This window comes from Giraffa tippelskirchi, chromosome 13 (assembly GCF_054371585.1).
Source record: "Giraffa tippelskirchi isolate mGirTip1 chromosome 13, T2T-mGirTip1v1.2.pri, whole genome shotgun sequence".
Lineage (NCBI taxonomy): Eukaryota > Metazoa > Chordata > Mammalia > Artiodactyla > Giraffidae > Giraffa > Giraffa tippelskirchi.
In genome coordinates this window covers 33062448-33082605 of record NC_137287.1, presented here as the reverse complement: position 1 = coordinate 33082605, position 20158 = coordinate 33062448, and the positions used below count along the sequence as shown (strand labels likewise).

The window sequence follows — 20158 nt, the reverse complement described above, 5'->3', positions numbered from 1 at the left end:
TCCATTTCAGTTCTATTTATAAGACGTTCTAGAGGAGATTAAGCTAATCTATAATGATAGAAATCACTTTAATGGTTGCCTGCGATGGGGGGGTTGGAGGACTCATTTCAAAGAGTCATGTGGCAACTTTACAGAGTGATGAAAATGTTATATATCTTGATTAGGGTGATGGTAACTGTTGGAAAAATATAACTTAAAACCTTCTCACAACTGAACTCTGTTCAGTATTATGTGGCAACCTGGTTGGGAGGGGAGTTTGGGGGGAGAATGGATATATGTATATGTATGGCTGATTCCCTTTACTGTCCACCTGAAATTATGACAGCATTGTTCATTGGCTATACTCCAATATAAAATAAAAAGTTAAAGAAATAAGGCAAAGCATTGGAGAAATTATAATAAACATAAAAAATGAAACAAACAAAAACTAAGAATAAAGACTAAGGGAAAAAAAAAATCTCCCAACCCAGAAAATCTCTCCACAGAGAAAGAGGAGAAAGAAAACAACTTTTACTATTGAATAGCCATTAAATCTGAATGTGATTCCGATCACAGGCAATGTGCCCAGAGATTGCAAAAAATAATCTTTTTCTATAGCCAAGCAGATGCAACTTATTCCATACACATTTTCAAGAAAAATGATAAACTAATTCTCGAGGAAGAGGAGCTGACAGGACCATTCGTTTTGCCTCATCCATTCTGGATCCTCCTGGTAACTGGGTGGCTCTTCGTGTTTGCTAATTGGCTTTATCCAAAGGGAAAATTAACTTCTCATATATTTATTACAGAAGGTAGTTTTGAACTTTGGAGTTAGACTTCTACCTCCCACAAGAAACTGGTGCATAGAGACACTATCTTCTTTGATGATTATATAGTTCAAAAAGATGGTTCACAGGTCTGTGAGAAAGATATTACTGGTACCTAAAGCTGGCAAGAGACTTATTTAGCTTTGAAAAAGATTTACACACATTTCAAAGAGATAGAGAAAGAACTGCAACTCACAAGCTTTCTAAAGTAAATTTGTGCTCTAACAAAAGGGACTTAGGAGAAGTCTGTTCCCTTATTTCCAATACGGAGAATGAAACCTCTTAAATTTTTAACTTGTCTTTGCCCTTGCATGACATTAAGTGTATATGCTTTTGTCCAAATTATCAAACTATATCCTTAAAATGTGTGCATCTTTGTATATTAAAGGTATATCTCACCAAAGGTGATTTAAAGTCAGCTGTGAATCATTTGAATACTTCTACGCTTTTACATTCTGTGCTTTCCTCGAAAGTTGCACAAAGTTCTCTGAGTTGTTTTCACTGTCATAACAGTATAAGAAAAATTATAGCTGCTTTGTAGGTTAGCATTGTTGTGTGGTTCAGTCACTCAGGCATGTCTGACTCTTGGTGACCACATGGACTGCAGCAAACCAGGCTTCCCTGTTCTTCACCATCTCCCAGAGTTTGCTCAAACTCATGTCCGTTGAGTTGGTGATGCCATCCAACCATCTCATCCTCTATCGTCCCCTTCTTCCTTTGCCTTCAATCTTTCCCAGCATCAGGGTCTTTCCCAATGAATCAGCTCTTCCCGTCAGATGGCCAAAGTATTGGAGCTTCAGCTTTAGCATCAGTCCCTCCAATGAATATTCAGGGTTGATTTTCTTTAGGATGGACTGGTTTTATCTCCTTGCAATCCAAGGGATTCTCAAGAGTCTTCTCCAGCACCACATTTCAAAAACATAAAGAAATCCTCATAAATTTTTGTGGTAATGGAACCCAATTACTTCAAATCACAGATAAGTAATTCAAACGGGAATTTTGAGTAAAGAATCTTAAAATAATTTAATACCTATCATTTGATGAAACATATTGTAAGTTGGGAGTTTTCTTTCTCTCTCTTCCTCCTAAAATATAAGTAAGCATCAAGTATATTCTACGTTTTTGCTAGGTGCTGGGGATATAATGTTGAACAAAATAGAGGTCCCTGCTCTCAAGGAGATTATAGGCTAGAAAAATAGCCAGATATTAAACAGATAAATATATGAATACTTATTTGGTTTTATTGCATTGTATCAAAAAGAATTTCAATGTGCAACAAAAGTTCCTGAAGTGTGTGTGTGTGTGTGTGTGTGTGTGTGTGTGTGTGTGTAAGACGAAGCTGGTAAGTCTGGAAATCTCCCCCAAGGGACTGGGTGCAAACTCATTTGGCTCTTTGTTACCTTTCATATCTCATCTTGAGCATGCGTGCTCGGTCGCTAAGTCATGTTCAACTCTTTGCGACCCCAAGGACTGTAATATTCTTTCCTGGGAAATTACCATAGGCAGAGGAGCCTGGCGGGTAAGCTATAATCCATGACGGGGGGCGGTCACAAAGAGTCAGACACAATTTAGTGACTGAGCATGCATCTCATCTTGCCCCTACCCTTCACCTTGCTCTCTCCCTGTGAGTCTAGACATCTCTTTTCCTTGAACCCCTGAAGCTACTCCTGACTTTGGCATTTGCACATTTGGTTCTATCTGCAGCATCCTCAACCAAATCTGTAAATGGTGGGCTTCCTACCACTGGATCTCATCCCACATGCCCACGAAAGGATCTCCCTGCCCACCCCATGGGAAGACATCCCTCCATCACTCTCTCCCTCCATCCTACTTCCTGGACCCAGGTGATGATGATGCTCCCAGGCACTGATCACAATATGGGCAGCAAGATTCCAAACAATTTCCTCCTTTCCTTCAGAAGAGAGGAGAGAAAGGCATGAGGTTAGTATTCTCTCCAGTGGTCATCATGATTTCAGGACTGACTTTGGGCTCTCATGCAGTCAGATCTGTGGGGGAAAAGCCAGTCTCCCATTAGGAAAAAATAACCATCCTTTGAAAGTGAAAGTGTTAGTTGTTCAGTCATGTCCGACCCTTTGTAACCCCATAGACTGTAACCCACCAGGGTCTTCTGTCCATGGGATTCTCCAAGCAAGAATACCACAGTGGGTTGAGTGGGTTGCCATTCCCTTATCTAAGAGGTCTTCCTAAACCAGGAATTGAACGTGGTCTCCTGCATTACAGGCAGACTCTTTCCTGTCTGAGCCACTAGGGAACCATCCTTTACTTGTGTGAACTGCTGTGCCAGGTGCTCTCCCTGGACTATTCATTAAACTCTGAGATCATTTTTCACTCACAGAGGAGCCACCTATAGCACAGAGAGTGTCCTGGAATCTCACAGCGAGGCAGTGGCTGGTCACGGATGCAAATGTGTCTCATGTTAGAACTTCCCTTTTTCTGTCACAGTCCACATTTTCTTTTGAAGTTGTGTTTTAAAATGACTTTTTGTTTTAAAGATCAAATTGATGAAGGATTTGCTCCTCCGGTAAACAGACAGCAAATGCCTAGAAAACTCTTCCAGCAATTGACTTTGAATTGAAAGTAAAATTATTTCTGCAATTGACTAAACCCTTTCACATCTGTGATCTTGACCATCAGGAAAGTCTATGTGAGGTGGGCTGAGACCCTGGAATTGGAATCCTCATTCATATCCTGGCTGGTAGATTTGAGAGAGTCATTTAAGCCAGCAGTTTGAAACTCCTCACCTGTACAGCGGGGCTGTGAATACCCATGCCAAGATTTGCAGATATTAAGTGGAAATCTAAGTCCATCATTAGCACATCATTGGCTTCACAGGGGTACTTGCTATCATCAAATCTACGGTTTAATGGTAATCATTACAGTTAATGGTTATCATTAATTCTACAGTCATTAGCAGAATCGTTTAACCAATGTGCTGGGCTAGAAGGACCCTGGGGTGATGGGTCAGTGGAAGGTGAGTCGGTCATAGCCAAGGACAGCTGGATCTCACAAGCCAAGTTGTAGGATAGCCCAGTTCTTATCTCCCCTTGGTGACCAGATGGCAGCCCTTGGAATGAGGCAGTCGCATCAATGAACTATAGTGTTCCCGCATTATCTTTGCAAGATTCTCATCTTTTTTGGACCAGTAGATGCTCCCACAATCTGTTTACCTGAATTCCTTAGCTTTGCCAGTGGGAACAGAGGCCCCCACAGGTTAACCTGGCGTTGTCTCAGGAGCAGTGGAAATGATTTACAAAGACAGCGACAACATCACTTGTCTCCATGACCTGGAGTGCCTCACACCTCTCTTCATTTGTTAAACAAATTAGTCTGGATGTGTCTCCTAAACGCAACAGCCACAGTCACTCACAGAGTCGAGGATGGCTTAGATGGAAGAGACATTCATTCTCTAGGCTGCAGATGGGAGTCTCGCTGAGTTTCACTCCAAGTCTCATTGTTTTCCAGTCTTTTCTGATGGTTAAAGGATGTTCATTGTCTTGTGATGCCTTAACATTTGGAAAGATAGGATGGTGATGTCCATTCCTGAAAAAAAATTGAGCACAGTGAAAATAATTGAAAAACTTGTGTTTTTCTTTTATTTTAAGTACAGTTGACTTGAATCCAAGGATTACTTTGAAATAAGTAGTGAACTTTAAAAAAAAAATTGATTTACTTGGCTGTGCCAATCATTGTGGCATGCAGAATTTTAGTTGTTGCAGCATGTGGGATCTAGTTCCCTGACCAGGGATCAAACCCCAAGCCCCTGTATTGGGAGTGTGGAGTCTTAGCCACTGGACCACCAGGGAAGACCTTGTGATTCCCTTCTAATTGCCCATCGGTTCACACTAGGTCTGCCTCATTTAGGTAAAAGAGAAGTCTTATACTAAGAATGGTTGAAGGTGGACTGTGGCTTGTCAATATTTTACTTGGCCTGTAGACATTTTCAGCATCCTTGCTTCTTTTCACTCACTTAAAAAAAAAAGTGTGAAAGTGAAAGTGCTCAGTCATGTTCGACTCTTTGAAACCCCATGGTCTATAGGCTACCAGGTTCCTCTGTCCATGGGATTCTCCAGGCAAGAATACTGGAGTGGGTAACCATTCCATTCTCCAGGGGAATCTTCCTGATCCAGGAATCAAACCCGAGTCTCCTGCATTGCAGGCAAATTCCTTACATCTGAGCCCCCACGGAAGCACACTCCACCCCCACAAATAGAGAAAAGTAACAATGTCCAATGCATCCATCAGACAAAAAGTACCAACTAGTTATATTTTTTATTGTATTTTATCATATATCATGTTTTGATAAATGGAGTTTAAAAGTTTAAATATTTCCCAATATTTAAAAGCCAGAGATTTTCTTACATAAAAATATGGATTTCTGGATGAAAAATGGGATAAACTTGGCAAATCTTGGGCTGCTTTCCCACGGGGTAACATTCACCTGCAGTTAATTAACTCTGCCCATTCCACAGGGTATGCACTCTTTCTTCAGTTTGCACAATCCCCTCCAGTCCCTCTTGCTTCACACAGCTTGGTTATCTGTTTGACCCTGTTAAGTAGATGAGTTTTTGACACCTTTTCCCCTGTGGTCTTCTTCCCCTCCTTCCCTTTCCCGATAGCTCCCTTGCTTTATTAATTTGCACCCCACTGCTTCCTCTCAGACTTTCTCCATGTTACCAATTTTTAAGTTCTACCCAGTTTTCTCCCAGTTAAGCTTAGGGATGAATGGAATTATGACATCCTTCAAGAACTGTGTAAGAGAGGAGAAGATGGAGTTCAGCTGTAGGAAACAATTTTAAGGCAAAGCCCTCTCCTGGTCATGACTGATCATCTCTGAGCACAGTGCCAGTTTATCATAATTCTGAGTGAGTCTGGGGATTCCCTGGTGGCTCAGTGATAAACAATCTGCCTGCCAATGTAGGAGACACGGGTTCGATCCCTGATCTGGGGAGATACCACATGCTGCGGAGAACCGAAGCCCGTGTGCCACAAATATTGAGCCCTCACTCTGGAGCCTGGGAACCACAACTGCTGAGCCTGTGTATCCTAGATCTTACGCTCCACAATGAGAAACCACCACCGTAAGAAGCCTGTGCATTACAGCTAGAGAGAAGCCACTGCTCGCTGAGACTAGAGTAAGCCCATGCAGCAATGAAAACCCAGCCCAGCCAAAATAATAAATAAAATTAAAAACATTTAAATGAGTCTGTGCATTTCTGTACCTTTCTCAAGCCACACCTTCCTATCCTAGTTTGAAGACAGCCAGGATCCCAGAACAGCAGTGGGTAGAAATGTATTTACTGGCAAGTGGAATGAGGTGGAGGAAAATCTCCACCACACTATAGCTTAAGCTCTGAAAAATATAAAAAAATATTACAAAACAAAAAATCATTCTTAAACACAACACAAAGGGTGGATCACGCCAGCATATTTTCATTTCTTTCCTCTACAGGGTTGAGACTAAAGTAATACAATTTTGCATCCTCATTATCTTGCTTGTCATTGTTGAGTAAGTATTTCCCCAGGATATTAAAAATGCTCATAAATGTAATTTTAATGACCTTATAACAGTCCATCATATTAATGTGCCCACATTTGTTTACCCAGTGCTGTATTACTGGACAGTTGGGTCATTTCCTATCCTCTATATTGTAAATCACATTGCAAACAAAGCTTTGGGTTTCACAATATCTCCTTATGGTATTTTCCAGAAGGGAGATTTTTGGATTTAAGAGTTGGACATCGTTAAGGTTCCTGTTACCTATGACAAATTGGCGCTTGCATTTTGGTATTTGTTGTACACCTATTGTGGTATTTTGGTGTAATCCTCCAAGAGTCTGACAAGGGTGATGAAGGGGGATGTGAGCTTCAGGATAATGGATGAAAGATGTTTGGACATTTCTTGATTGGAAAATACAGTCAGATTCTCATGTCACTCAAAAAAGTATGTTTCATTCCTGGCTAGATTTCCTGAAATTGGCTTCTTCCTGAAACTAACTTCAGGGTTAGTTTCCTCAACTGTAGTGCAACTATCCAAAAACAGGCATGTCAGATCATTTTTGAAACCATTCCACTTTCCTGCCTGAATCTTGACATGAAATTTCCCTCCCTCCCTCCTTTCCCCCTCCCTTCTTCTTTCCTTTCTTCTCTCCTTTTATATTTGCTTCCCATAATTACCATATGATGAGTGCCTACAGTGAGCCAGCCACTGTACATGGTTTGTTTTTTTTATCATTATTCATTTAATTATCTCCACAACACTAACAGGTGGTCGACATCATCCCAATTTTATTTCCAGGAAAGTTGAAGCTTAAGAGAGGTTACCCAGCATGCAGAAGACTACACTCCTGGCAGGTGAGCAACAGAGCTAGATTCAACGTTTGTCTCAAGCTATGCTGGTCCACCAAGCCTACCAATAAGGCAACTCAGTGATGGAGCTCATGTTGGCTTAACAGATGGAGTGATGCCCTCTTCTCTTGTCCGTTTGTTGAGTGATGTTTTGTGCTAGATGGATCTGCTAGAGGAGATGCTGTCTGACCTCCTTGAGAACAGAGGCTAGGTGCTATCATTTCTATATTCTCAGTACCCAGCATATAGTAGGCACTTTATAAATATATGTGAAAACAATCTTGCTGAAAGACCACAAAGCCTCACTCACAATGCCTGTGTAAGCCTCTTGATTTTCTGTTTTTGCATAGAGCCTAAAGCTTCCTGCTGATCACGGCACATGGCAGCTTCTGGAAGGTTTTCAAACTCCTTTGCATGCAGGACCAGGAAGACCAAAAGAGCTAAAGATGTGTGATTTCTGTGCACTTAGGAACATGACAGTGAAGCCGAATCTCAGTGCTCATGGATCCCAGCGCCCCCTTTTCCTAAAAATGAAAGACTCCAGAGTGGATTAGCATTTGCAAACACATATGAAATCTTTCTATTTAGGGAGCACCCAGCAGTCAGTGATGGGTGAAATGACTTCACAAGTGCTTTTAATTTCCTTCCTTGGTTTTTCTGCTTAGGAAGGCAGTCTCTCAATAAGAAAGAAGTGAAATTAATGGAACCAGGTAGACCACACAGGTGCCTCATGAAAAGCAGTCGAAATGAAAGGAGTCCAGGTTTAGATGCAGGTTTTGTCACTTCCCAGTGAAATCACCCTTGGGAAGTTTCCTCAGTTTCCTCCTATCTAAAATGAGGATAAATAATTCTTATCTGGAATTATTGCAATAAGGACTTGACATATTAATAATAAAAGGAATATATTTAGTAGAAGGTCTGGCATTAATTATTGATAGTGATATTATTGTTTCTTTATACCTCGATCTTTGAGTCCATGTATCTATGCATGTATGTATGTATGCATGTATGTATGTATGCATGCATGTATGTATGTATGTATGTATGTATGCATGTATCTTTCTATCTACCTATCTCATGTCTGTTTTACAAAGTTCGTTTGACTGGTGGAATTTTCTGCAGAAAAATAGCCTCTATCTGTCTACAGATGTTAAAACCAGGTTTTTTCCCCTCACTCCATTTTAACTACTGGCACATTCTTCCTTTTTTCTGATTAATTTATTTTATTTTTGACTGCACTGGGTCTTCTTTGCAGTTTGAAAGCTTCTCATTGTAGTGGCTTCTCTTGATGCAGAGCACAGGCTTCAGGCACATGGGCTTCAGTAGCACATGGGCTCAGTAGTTGCCGTGTGTAGGTTTAGCTGCTCTGCAGTATGTGAAATTTTTCTGGACCAGGGATTGGACTTGTGTCCCCTGCACTGGCAGGCAGATTCCTAGCCACTGTGCCACCAAAGAATTCCCCTGCTGGCACATTCTTATGTATAATATAGATGTGTGTGTGAGTGTTGCTCAGCTGTGTCCAACTCTTTACGACCCCATGGACTATAGCCCACCAGGCTCCTCTGTCCGTGGGATTCTCCAGGCAAGAATACTGGAGTGGGTCATCATTCCCTTCTCCAGTGGATTTACCTGACCCAGGGATCAAACCTGGGTCTCCTGCATTACAGATGAATTCTTTACCATCTGAGCCATCTGGGAAGCCCCATTATATAGGTGATCACTAAGCAAATATGTAGATAGCATAATGTCATGAGCTGATGGCGATATGGAGCAAAAATCCAGGGGAAAGGCGAAAGGAGACTGAGGGTGATTATTTCAGTTGGAGTGATCAGGGAAGGCTTCTCAGAAGAGGTGAGCAAAGGCTTGCTTGAAGCCAGGGAGCCAGCCACGTGGATGTGGGCTGCAAATGAGTTCCAGCTGGTGGGACAGCAAGCACAGAGGTGCTGAAGCAGAAGTGGAGGTGGTGGATTACAGAAATATCCGAGAAGCAAGAGTGGCTGAGGCAGAGTGAGTCATACAAGACGATGTCGGAAAGGAAGGCAGGGGCCAGATGGGTTGAGGGCTTGCAGTTTGTGATGAGGACTTCATGCACGCATGAAGAGGGACCCCTAGGGGGCTTTGGGAGGCGGGAGTGATGGGATTCAACGCTCTCCGCATGTTAGGAGCTGAGCAGGAGGGGCGGCTCTTACAGTGTCCTGGTGAAAAAATGATACCAGCTCATGCTACAGTGTTGCAATGGCAAACAGAGGTCAAAATTGCCCAGGCTGGGCATGTGCTTTGTGTTGTTTTGTGTGAAGGTGTGTATGTGTGTGTTTCACAGACTGGTTTTCTGCCTTTGTCACTGCTAATGATGGAGTCTGTGTGTGTTTGAGTGTGTGTGTGTGTGTGTGTGTGTGTGTAAAAGGGAGAAATGGATGTGACTGGACTTAGGATCCCTTCATAGGAGAAAGTGGGAGCAGTTCAGCCAGAGCTAGAGTCGGTCTGGGTAGATCTGATAGCCACGAATCCAGGAAAATGGAGAAACTCATCAGATGGCTTGTTCTCAAAAATGCAATTTTAATTCAGCCCGTGGATAAGCGGATGGCTACTTTTGTTTCTATGCAACGTGAGAATGATTACAGCTAAACACCTTGGAGAAAGTTATCCCATCTCCACATTTGTTCATTCCATTTCTAAAATAGCTCTGAAGTCTTGGTTTGCTCAGGGTGGGGATAATTAAAACTAATGAAGTGAATTTAGGGGTGCGCATCAGAGCCCGGCTCGAGACACCGATGGTGATTCCAGACACTGAGACTTCTCTGAAGGTAATCGTTGGGTGACCCTTCTTCATTTATATTCATGGGGACATGGAGTCATTTTCTTGAGGCTGCTAAACCCTTTGGAGGACCCACCCATGTGTTACGTTTTAGAATTTGGAATTCATTAGATTTTAAGAGTTCTAGGATTTTACCTACTGGTTACAAATGAATAAGCATCAAACATGACATGTCTTATTTCCTTCCCCTGAATACTGAATTTAAGAGATGAAAAGCTAGATAAGGGTCAGGGACAAGAGGGAGGGAGGGAGAGAGGAGGAAACTCATTTATGTACTTAGGTTATAAATATTTATCGAGCACTCAGGTGCTAGATTCTATTTCGTGCCAGATTGTGTCTAAGGTACTGTTGTTGTCCAGTCACTAAGTCATGTCCGACTCTTTGCAAGCTCATGAACTGCAGCACGCCAGGCTTCCCTGTCCTTCACTGTCTCCCAGGGTTTGCTCAAACTCATGAGGAAACCATAAACAGAATACACAGGGCTCTTTCTCCATGCAGTTGCATTTTAATCGGGAGAAACAAAAGAGGGAAAATTGCAGTTGGTGATACATGGATGCAAGAATCATAGCTGGGAGTGGGTCAGAGGGAGCTGGGAGGTCAGGGAAGTCCTCTTGGAGGTTGTGGCTTTTTGTAGAATTTTTTAAAGTCTTTATTGAATTTGTATGATATTGCTTCTGTTGTTTATGTTCTCGGTTTGTTTTTTGTTCTTTTGGCCACAGGCATATGGGGCTTAGATCCCCAACCAAGTATTAAACCCACACTCCCTGCATTGGAAGGTGAAGTCTTAACCACTGGACCACCAGGGAAGTCCCTGAGATTGTGACTTTTGAGCTGAGATTCAAAGACAGGAAGGAAACAGGTCCAGAAAAATCGAAGAGTGAGCGTTTGAGGCTAAAGGAACTTGAATGCAAAGGTCAGATGGTTCGAAGGGACCCAAGAGGGTGGGCAAGGAGGCCACATGGTGGATGCAGGGGGATTGAGCACAGGAGAGGATAGGATGAGGCTGAGTTTTGGAAGGTGAAGGAGTTTGGATTTTATTGTAAATGTAAATAGAGAGCAACAGAAACTTTCTGATTGGGGAATAATAAGATGTTTGCTTTTTTTTTAAAGAAAAAAAAATATATTTGGCTGTGTCACATCTTAGTTGTAGCACGTGGGATCTTTCCTTGTGGTATATGGACTCTCTAGCTGTGGAGTGCAGGCTTAGTTGTTTGAGCAGGAATTGAACATACATTCCCTGCATTGCAAGGTGGCTTCTTAACCACTGAGTTAGTTCAGTCGCTCAGTCATGTCCAACTCTTTGTGAGCCCATGGACTGCAGCACACCAGGCTTCCCTGTCCATCACCAACTTCCAGAGTTTGCTTAGACTCATGTCCATTGAGTCGGTGATGCCATCCAATCATCTCATCCTTTGTCATCCCCTTCTCCTCCTGCCTTCAGTCTTTCCCAGCATCAGGTTCTTTTCCAATGAGTTAGTTCTTTGCATCAGGTTGCCAAAGGATTGAAGCTTCAGCTTCAGCATCAGTCCTTCCAATGAATATTCAGGACTGATTTCCGTTAGGATGGACTGGTTAGATCTCCTTGCAGTCCAAGGGACTCTCAAGAGTCTTCTCCAACCCCACAGGTCAAAAGCATCAGTTCTTCAGTGCTCATCTTTCTTTATAGTCCAACTCTCACATCCATACATGACTACTGGAAAAACCACAGCTTTGACTAGACGGACCTTTGTTGGCAAAGTAATGTCTCTGTGCTGAACCACCAGGGAAGTCTCATAAGATGTTTTGTTTTCAAAAGCTCTTTGATACTGTGCAGGGAATAGAATGGAGAGGGGCAAGAGTGAAGCGGGAAGGTCACTGAGCAGCCGTCCAGCTGAGAGATGATGGGGGTAGAGGAGGTGGAGGGAAGTGAGGAGCCAGTCACTTGTATGAAGGTGGGGTTGCCATGGAAACCACCTCTGTGTTCACCAGTGGATGAATGAATCAACAAGATATAGTGTATGTATACAATGGAATATTATACAGCCATGAGAAAGAAGGAAACCTTGCTATTTGCGACAACATGGAGGGACCTTGAGGACATTACACTCAGTGAAATAAGCCAGACAGAGAAAGGCAATTCTCAGTTATATGTGCAGTCTAAAAAAGCTGAATTCATAAAAAAGGAGAGCAGAATGGTGGTTACCAGGGGCTGGCAGTGAGGGCATGGGAGTGATATTGAAAATACAAACTTGCAAGCTTTCCTGGTGGTCCAGTGGTTAAGAATCTGCCTGGCGACAGAGGGGACACTAGTTTGATCCCTAGTCTGGGAAGATCCTTTGTACCATGGGCCAACTAAGCCCATCACCACAACTACTGAGCCCACACTCTAGAGCCTGTGCTCCACAACTAGAGAAGACACCGAAATGAGAAGCCCTTGCACCACAACTAGAGAGTAGCCCCCCACTCACCACCACTAGGGAAAGCTTGCAGCCAGTAGTGAAGACCCAGCACAGTCAAAAAATTTATACATAGCTCTTTAGAAAGTAAAATACGAACTTGCAATGAGAACACACATAAGTCCGGGAGATCTAATGTCCTGTATTGTGATCATTATATTAATCATCAGATTTGCTGAGAGACTAGATCTTAGTTATTCCCACTCCCCCCAAAAATTGTCATTATGTGATGTTATCAAGGTGTCAGCAAATGCTACAATGACAATCACAGTGCCATATATAAATGTATCCAAACATTTATTAACAAACCAACAGGTTGTCCACCTTATATTTACCCAATGTTACATGTCAGATGTATTTCAGGAAAAAGAAAGCTGGGGTTTCCATGTTTTGCTGGTGAGGAAAAGGTGGCTTGTGAGTTTTGGGGTTGAGTGGCTAAGAGATGGGCAACCAATGGAGGAGGAGCATATTGGGGAGGGTGCTTAGAATTTCTGAGTCTGGGTTTGCTTATCTCAATACTAAGGCACCAAGTAGACATTCAAGTGGGGAAGGGGAAGCAGAGAAGGATGATGATAGGAAGAGAGAAAAAGGAAACACAGAGAAAGGAAAACAACGAGGCGAAAATGCTAAATCCCCTCCAGTCTTTTCTTGTGGTACCTGGATCAAGTACCCCCTTTGTCTCCACATGCAGGGCACAGGGTGGAGACTTAGGCTATCCCCTTATTCTCCTCCCAAACCTCTAGCTCCCTCCTATTGAACTCTGGTCCAAAATATGGCTTTGGCACCCTATACATCTGTGTTCAAATCCAAGGATTATGAGAGCATTTCAGGTAAGTCATGTAACCTGTCAGAGCCTTGGTTTTCTCATCTGTAAAATGGGAATAATAAGCCCTACCGCATGGGGTTATTGATCCAATGATAGCTAATCTTTATTTGAGCATTTATTTCATTATATGTGTTATTGCATCCAATTCTTAACACAGCCATAGGCAGTGGGGACTATTGTTCTCATCCTAGTGATAAAGAAAACAAAGCTCAGAGAGGTTATATGACTGGTCCAAGACTCTACATCTAGAAACTAGCAGAAAGGAGATAATTTTTCCAATCACTGGTCAGTATCCAAGATGGTACTGAAACCGGGATGTCAGACTCCAGAGCCTGTCCTCTGTTCCTTCCTTTAATTTTCTTTTAATTTATTTAGAACAGATTTTTGGCTGTGATGTGTCTTCTTTTCTCTAGTTGTGGCAAGGGGGACTACTCTGTAGTTTCGGTGTGTGAGCTTCTTGTCTCCGTGGCTACTCTTGTTGTGGAGCATGGCCTGTAGGTGAGTGGGCTTCCATAGTTGTGGCTCGAGGGTTCTAGAGCACAGGCTCAGTAGCTGTGGTGCATGCAGTTAGTTGCTGTGCAGAATATGGGATCTTCTCAGACCAGGGATCCAACCAGTATCCCCTGTATTGCAAGGCAGATTCTTAATCACTGAACCACCGGGGAAGCCCCCATTCCTTCCTATTAAGCCCAGTAATGGACTCATGCGTGCTAAGTCGCTTTAGTCGTGTCCAACTCTTTGCGATGCTATGGACTGTAGCTCGCCAGGCTCCTCTGTCCTTGGCATTCTCCAGGCAAGAATACTGGAGTGGGTTACCATTCCCTGCTCCAGGGGATCGTGTTTGAGAAAAGGCTCCCTCTTTTCCCAGACAGACCAAGCCTTACCAGTCTACAGGAAATGAGGACGACAACGGAATACACATCTCAGCAAGTTCCTCCACCCCTGAGCTTCGTCCTCAGTGAAGAAAGTGTCTCTTCAAAACAGGAATTAAAGCTAAGATGTATTTGGCATCAGCCAAGAGCCCACACAAGTGCTAAACATAGCATGAGGGAGGGGACCGACTCCTTGAGGCGGAACAGGAAACGTCTTCTAATTCATTCTCTTTTGAGCCTGCGAGACAGCGAGTCTGTTGTGGGCAGGACAATTAAATTGAAATATGGCCCAGCTAAGCATAAGAGCTGTTCTAACCGGAAAATCAAGCCACCCAAGGGCTAACTTTGCAGGGAGGTAGGTGGAATTAGGTCCTTGAGGTGAGGTCTAACTGCTTGGTCATGTCAATTTCAGAGCTGGTGGCTGGCCTTAAAAAACTCCAAATCTCCAGGCTCCACTGAGATTGTTATTTAATAATAAGAGATATAGTCAGTAACATTTTATAACAGCTTTGCAATTAGCCCATGCCTCTTAGGCCATATGTCATTTCCTATGAAAATGAGGGGTTGTGTCTGTCTGCATCCCTTACCTCAGAACGTGAATATCCTCGATGATGGTGTTGGTTGTGGGGGTGTCCAACAGTATGAAGAGGGCAAAGCCGTGGCTGGCCCCCTTTCCAACATCTCCTGACATCCCTCCAGCACCCCAGAGAGAAAGCTGGTTGTCCTGAAGCAGAAAAGACAGTTCAGGAATGCCAGGAGTGGGTATCTCTTCTAATAGTAACTCCTGGGACTCAGAGATGTTGAAGCACAGAGATACTGAGGGGGGAGTGGAAAGCTTAACAGACGTACCTGCTTCTTCAAATGAAAGAGCAAAACATCCCTGAGGACCACTTGGGGGAGACCCAGCCACCTGGAGCTTGCTGCTCTCTGGAGCCATCATGCTAGGGACTGTAGGCTATGGACCGTAGCCCACCAGGCTCCTCTGTCCATAGGATTTCCCAGGCAAGAATACTGGAGTGGGTTGCCACTTCCTGACCCGGCATTGAATCCACCTCTCTTGAGTCTCTGGCATTGACAGGTAGATTCTTTACTGCTGTGCCACCTGGAAAGCCCCAATAACCAGCTGCAGCTAATATCTATTTTCAAATGAATTCTCATTTAATCTCCATAAAAGCTCTATAACAGAAATGCAATTATGAGCTGCTTTTTACACACAAAGAAGAAACAGACGCTAACAGAGGCGGGGGTGGGGCTAGGTGGGTTGGAGTTCCAGAGCCAAGCTCTTCCTTGTTACTGGGGTTGCCATGGTAACACCTGGGTGGGGGTAGTCCATGCTCAGGAGGAAGAGAGGATGCCTCCACATCACCTGCTTTACAGGAAGGGGTGGAGGGCAGTGATGGGGGGAGACACCAGGTTCAATGCCAGCGGTGGGGGCCCTTCATCTCATCCTTGCCAGCTGCCTTCTTTCAAATCTTTAGTCACTTCAAGAAATATTTTAATATTATATGCAGAATGGATAAACAACAAGGTCCTACTGTATAGCACAGGAAGCTATATTCATTATCCTATGAGAAGCCATAATGGAAAAGAATATGAAAAAGAATATGTATGTGTGTATATATATATATATATATATGTATAACTGATTCACTTAGTTGTACAGCAGAAATCAACATAACATTTTAAATCAACTGTATGTCAATAAAATAAATTTTTAAAAAAGAATTATTTTAAGTTCCTACTATGTACCAAGCGGCCTTTCCCAGTGGCTCAGTGGTAAAGAATCCGCCTGCAATGCAGAAGACGCAGGAGACGTGGGTTCCATCCCTGGATTGGGAAGATGCCCTGGAGGAGGGCATGGCAACCCACTTGTCTGGAGAATCCCATGGCAGAGGAGCTTGGTGGGCTACAGTTCATGGGGTTGCAAAGAGTCGGGTATGACTGAAGCGACTGAGCACACGCGTACCAAGCACCAAGCTGGGCTCTGGGGCACCAGCCATGATCATAACTGACGTGGCCAGCCTTGGGTCAGTGGAGCGACAGTCCAGGTCCACTTCCTCCCTCTGAGTTCCCCACGTTCTTAAGCAGCCCCTACATCCAAGCAGGGGAAGGAAACAGCCAGCAGACCCGCTTCTTTCCTCTCTTTCCATCTTCTGACAGCCATACTTCATGTCTGACCGGGGAAGTGACACTTCTCGACAGTGACAAATTTATGAGTTTTGACTATTTGTGAAGTTCCCTGATTAATTCCTTATAGACTTCTATTGGTGGTAACTGAATTGGAGTTTTGAGTCCAACAGCGAGTTTAGATAAATGATGTTCTGCTCCCTTTGGGGAACTCACCCTCCGTGCTCATGCTGTTTATCTCCCCGCTTTCCAGCAGCATCATTGCAGTGACGCACGGCAGGTGGTTTTCATGGCTGATGACAATAGTGCCAGCATCTACCCCAGCGGCATGGGACCCCTGGGGCATCTCCTGAGCAACCTGAGAAGCACTCCCAAACCATCTCTCCCCCTCCTCAGCACCACAAGGGTTACTTTAAAATTTCCAGCAGGTGGCCTGCAATCGATCAGGAGCCCAAGGTGACTGAACAAACCTAGGTAAGGGGTTACAGTGAGCCTCTGTCCAGAAAGAGAGGGAAAGGGAAGGGAGATGGAAGGAGGGAAGGAGTGAGGGAAGGAGTTGAGACAGACAGAGTCAGAAATATAGTGACAGAGGAAGGAAAGGAATGTACCTGAAATAAAGAAATGGATAATAATATTAATAGCTAATATGTAGTGAGTGCTTGCTCTGTGCTGGGCACCACGCTGGTGCTTCTAGTGGCAATATCATTTACTCTTCATGACAACCTTCCAAAGTAAGTCTTGTTGTTTTCTTTACTTTTGAAGTGAAAAAATGAGACAATAAAGTGTTAGTCACTCAGTTGTTTTCCACTCTGTGACCCCATGGACTGTAGCTTCCTCTGTCCATGGGATTCTCCAGGCAAAAATACTAGAGTGGGTGGCCGAAGAGACTAAATATATTTTTAATTGCTATGGTCGAGAGACAAGGAGGCAGAGAGGGTATGAAGAACCAAAAGGAAGAGAGACTGAGAGAATTCACACTTGCGTACGCAGAGATGCTGAGAGAGAGACAGAGAGAGAACGACCTCCAGAAAGAAATGATGTAGTTAAAAGAAATCCCCAGAAAGAGATTGAGATAACTGACATGCACAGAGAAAAACAGAGAGAGAGAGATGGAGAGACACAGAGAGGACTTTTGCAAGGAGATAACTGTCCCTTCCTGCAAAATGAAAATTTCTGGGGACAACAATAGCGTGTATTATAATGCCACCCAACACTGACAGACAGTTTTCCTTCTTCTTTTTATTCAGTTCACATTACCATGCGTGTTCTAGAAGTGCTGAAACACATCCCAGAGCTTGCAATGAGATGTGTAGGCTTTGAAGGCCCAGGTATCTGAGTTCAGAGCTCTGACCTCACAGCGCATGTGTTTTCCCAATGGAGAGAAGCTAGGGGATGCAGTTGGGCATTTTGCAGGGGTGCGTGGTGGCTGGTGAAGGTGAAGGAGGGATTAAGGGTGGAGGTTGTCTGAGTTCCTTCTGTTCCATCCATTCCGGGCCTTCCTCATGGCAGGTGACCAGAGAGGTTGGTGCAGGCAGGGAGCCAGGGACACTGGTGGCCTGAGGATTGAGACCTGTGCTACGTATGTGTGATTTGTGGCTACTCCTTACAACAGGCCTATGCATTTGGAGTATTGTTCTTCTTACGTAGATAAGGGAAAACAGCTTAGGTGGTGGGTGGTGGGACAGTGACTGGAGCCTGGCGGCCTAGATTCAGAGCCCTTGGCCTCGATCATTGAAGGCAAAGAATGGGACCAGTGTCAAGTGTGAATGGACCCTGGAGGAACCACAGCCATGCTTTCAAGCTGCCTCGCTGGCCCTGTTTGCAAGGAGACCATGGAGGACATGGGCATCCATCAGATGGACAGGTCAAATGTCTGTGGCTTTCAGTAGGGAAAACAAATCTGAATTAACTGGAGTACAAACACTTGGCAATTTAATTCCCCACCAGCTGCAACCAAGCAATGCTGACCCATCCATGATTTTTGTCCCCCTACCCACCTCCATCATCCTTGACCCCAAATGCAGAAGATTAAACACTGTTGGACCATTTCCAATTGAATTCGGCTCCCCTGAATCCATAATGCTGGGACTCAGAGAAGGGCAAGAATCTATCTTCTCTGTGTCCTTGACTTTGGAGCTACAATCAATCCAAAGGTCTCTCTCACAGGTCAATAAGAGATTTGGAAACAAGACTATCATCATCAACAACAAGAAGAGTGGGTTCCCAGGGCATAGCACTAAGCTTCAGGAATAGATCAGAGTATTCTGGGGAGGAAAGATAGAGTGGCGGGTGAGAGCTTGGGCTGTACAGGACACACCTGTTTGTGAACTTGTTGACCTCTGCCACTTATGAGCTGTGGGGATCTTGAGCTAATGGCTCAACTTCTGTGAACGGCAGTTTGGTTTCACACCTTGGGCTTTCATCCTCGAATGAAACACAGAAGCTGCCTGAATCCCAGTCTTTGCTCCTGCACACACAGTTAAGCATCTCCTTAATTGTGGAGGCGAAGACGACATTAGTATGATCCCCAAAGTTTAGGAAAGTTTGTCAGGGATAGGATGGTCAATAAGGGCTTTCTGGGTGAGGCAGAACTTCTGCTGTAATCCTCCTCCTCATCGTTGTTGTCATCATCATTATCACCTCTCGAGTATTAACTATGGTCTTTGTTGTTCTTGTTTAGTCACAGTCCTGTCCAACTCTTTGCAACCCTATGGTCTCCTCTGTCCAGGGGATTTCCTAGGGAAGAATACTGGAGTGGTTTGCCATTTCTTTCTCCCAGGATTATACTGACCCAGGGATCAAACCCGCACCTCCTGCATTGGCAAGTGGGTTCTTTACCACTGAGTCACCTTCGAAGCCCTAATTATGGGCTCAGTTCAGTTCAGTTGCTCAGTCGTGTCCAACTATTTGCAATCCCATGGACTGCAGCACGCCAGACCTCCCTGTCCATCACCAACTCCCAGAGTTTACTCAGACTCATGTCCATTGAGTCAGTGATGCCATCCAACCATCTCATCCTCTGTCGTCCCCTTCTCCTACTGCCTTCAATCTTTCCCAGCATCAGGATCTTTTCAAATGAGTCAGCTCTTCACATCAGGTGGCCAAAGGATTGGAGTTTCAGCTTTAGCATCAGTCCTTCCAATGAACGCTCAGGACTGATCTCCTTTAGGATGGACAGGTTGGATTTCCCTGCAGTCCAAGGGACTCTCAAGAGTCTTCTCCAACACCACAGTTCAAAAGCATCAATTCTTCGGCACTCAGCTTTCTATAAGTCCAACTATAAGTCCAACTCTCACATCCATACATGACTACTGGAAAAACCATAGCCTTGACTAGACGGACTTTTGTTGGCAAAGTAATGTCTCTGCTTTTAAATATGCTGTCTATGTTGGTCATAACGTTCCTTCCAAGGAGCAAGTGTCTTTTAATTTCATGGCTGCAGTCACCATCTGCAGTGATTTTGGAGCCCCAAAAACTAAAGTTTGCCACTGTTTACCCATCTATTTGCCATGAAGTGATGGGACCGGATGCCATGATCTTAGTTTTCTGAATGTTGAGCTTTAAGCCAAGTTTTTCACTCTCCTCTTTCACTTTCATCAAGAGGCTCTTTAGTTCTCTACTTTCTGCCATAAGGGTGGTGTCATCTGCATATCTGAGGTTATGGATATTTCTCCTGGCAATCTTGATTTCAGTTTGTGCTTCATCCAGCCCAGTGTTTCTCATGATATACTCTGCATGTAAGTTAAATAAGCAGGGTGACAATATACAGCCTTGACATACTCCTTTTCATATTTGGAACCAGTCTATTTCTATTTGTTCCATGTCCAGTTCTAACTGTTGCTTCCTGACCTGCATACAGATTTCTCAAGAGGCAGGTCAGGTAGTCTGGTATTCCCATCTCTCGAAGAATT

The 20158-nt window shown here is 43.9% G+C and overlaps 1 long non-coding RNA gene across 2 annotated transcripts in view; it reads right to left on the bottom strand.

Moving 5' to 3' along the window:
* Positions 1-3663: 3663 nt before the first annotated feature.
* LOC145532990 (uncharacterized) overlaps positions 3664-20158 on the bottom strand; it is a 36446-nt gene continuing 19951 nt past the window's right edge. For both annotated transcript variants that reach the window (XR_014073744.1, XR_014073743.1), the window contains exons 3-5: positions 14708-14844; positions 6047-6177; positions 3664-4367 (exon numbers count right to left, since the gene is read on the bottom strand). This is a non-coding gene — a long non-coding RNA (uncharacterized LOC145532990). The remainder of the gene's footprint in view (positions 4368-6046; positions 6178-14707; positions 14845-20158) is intronic.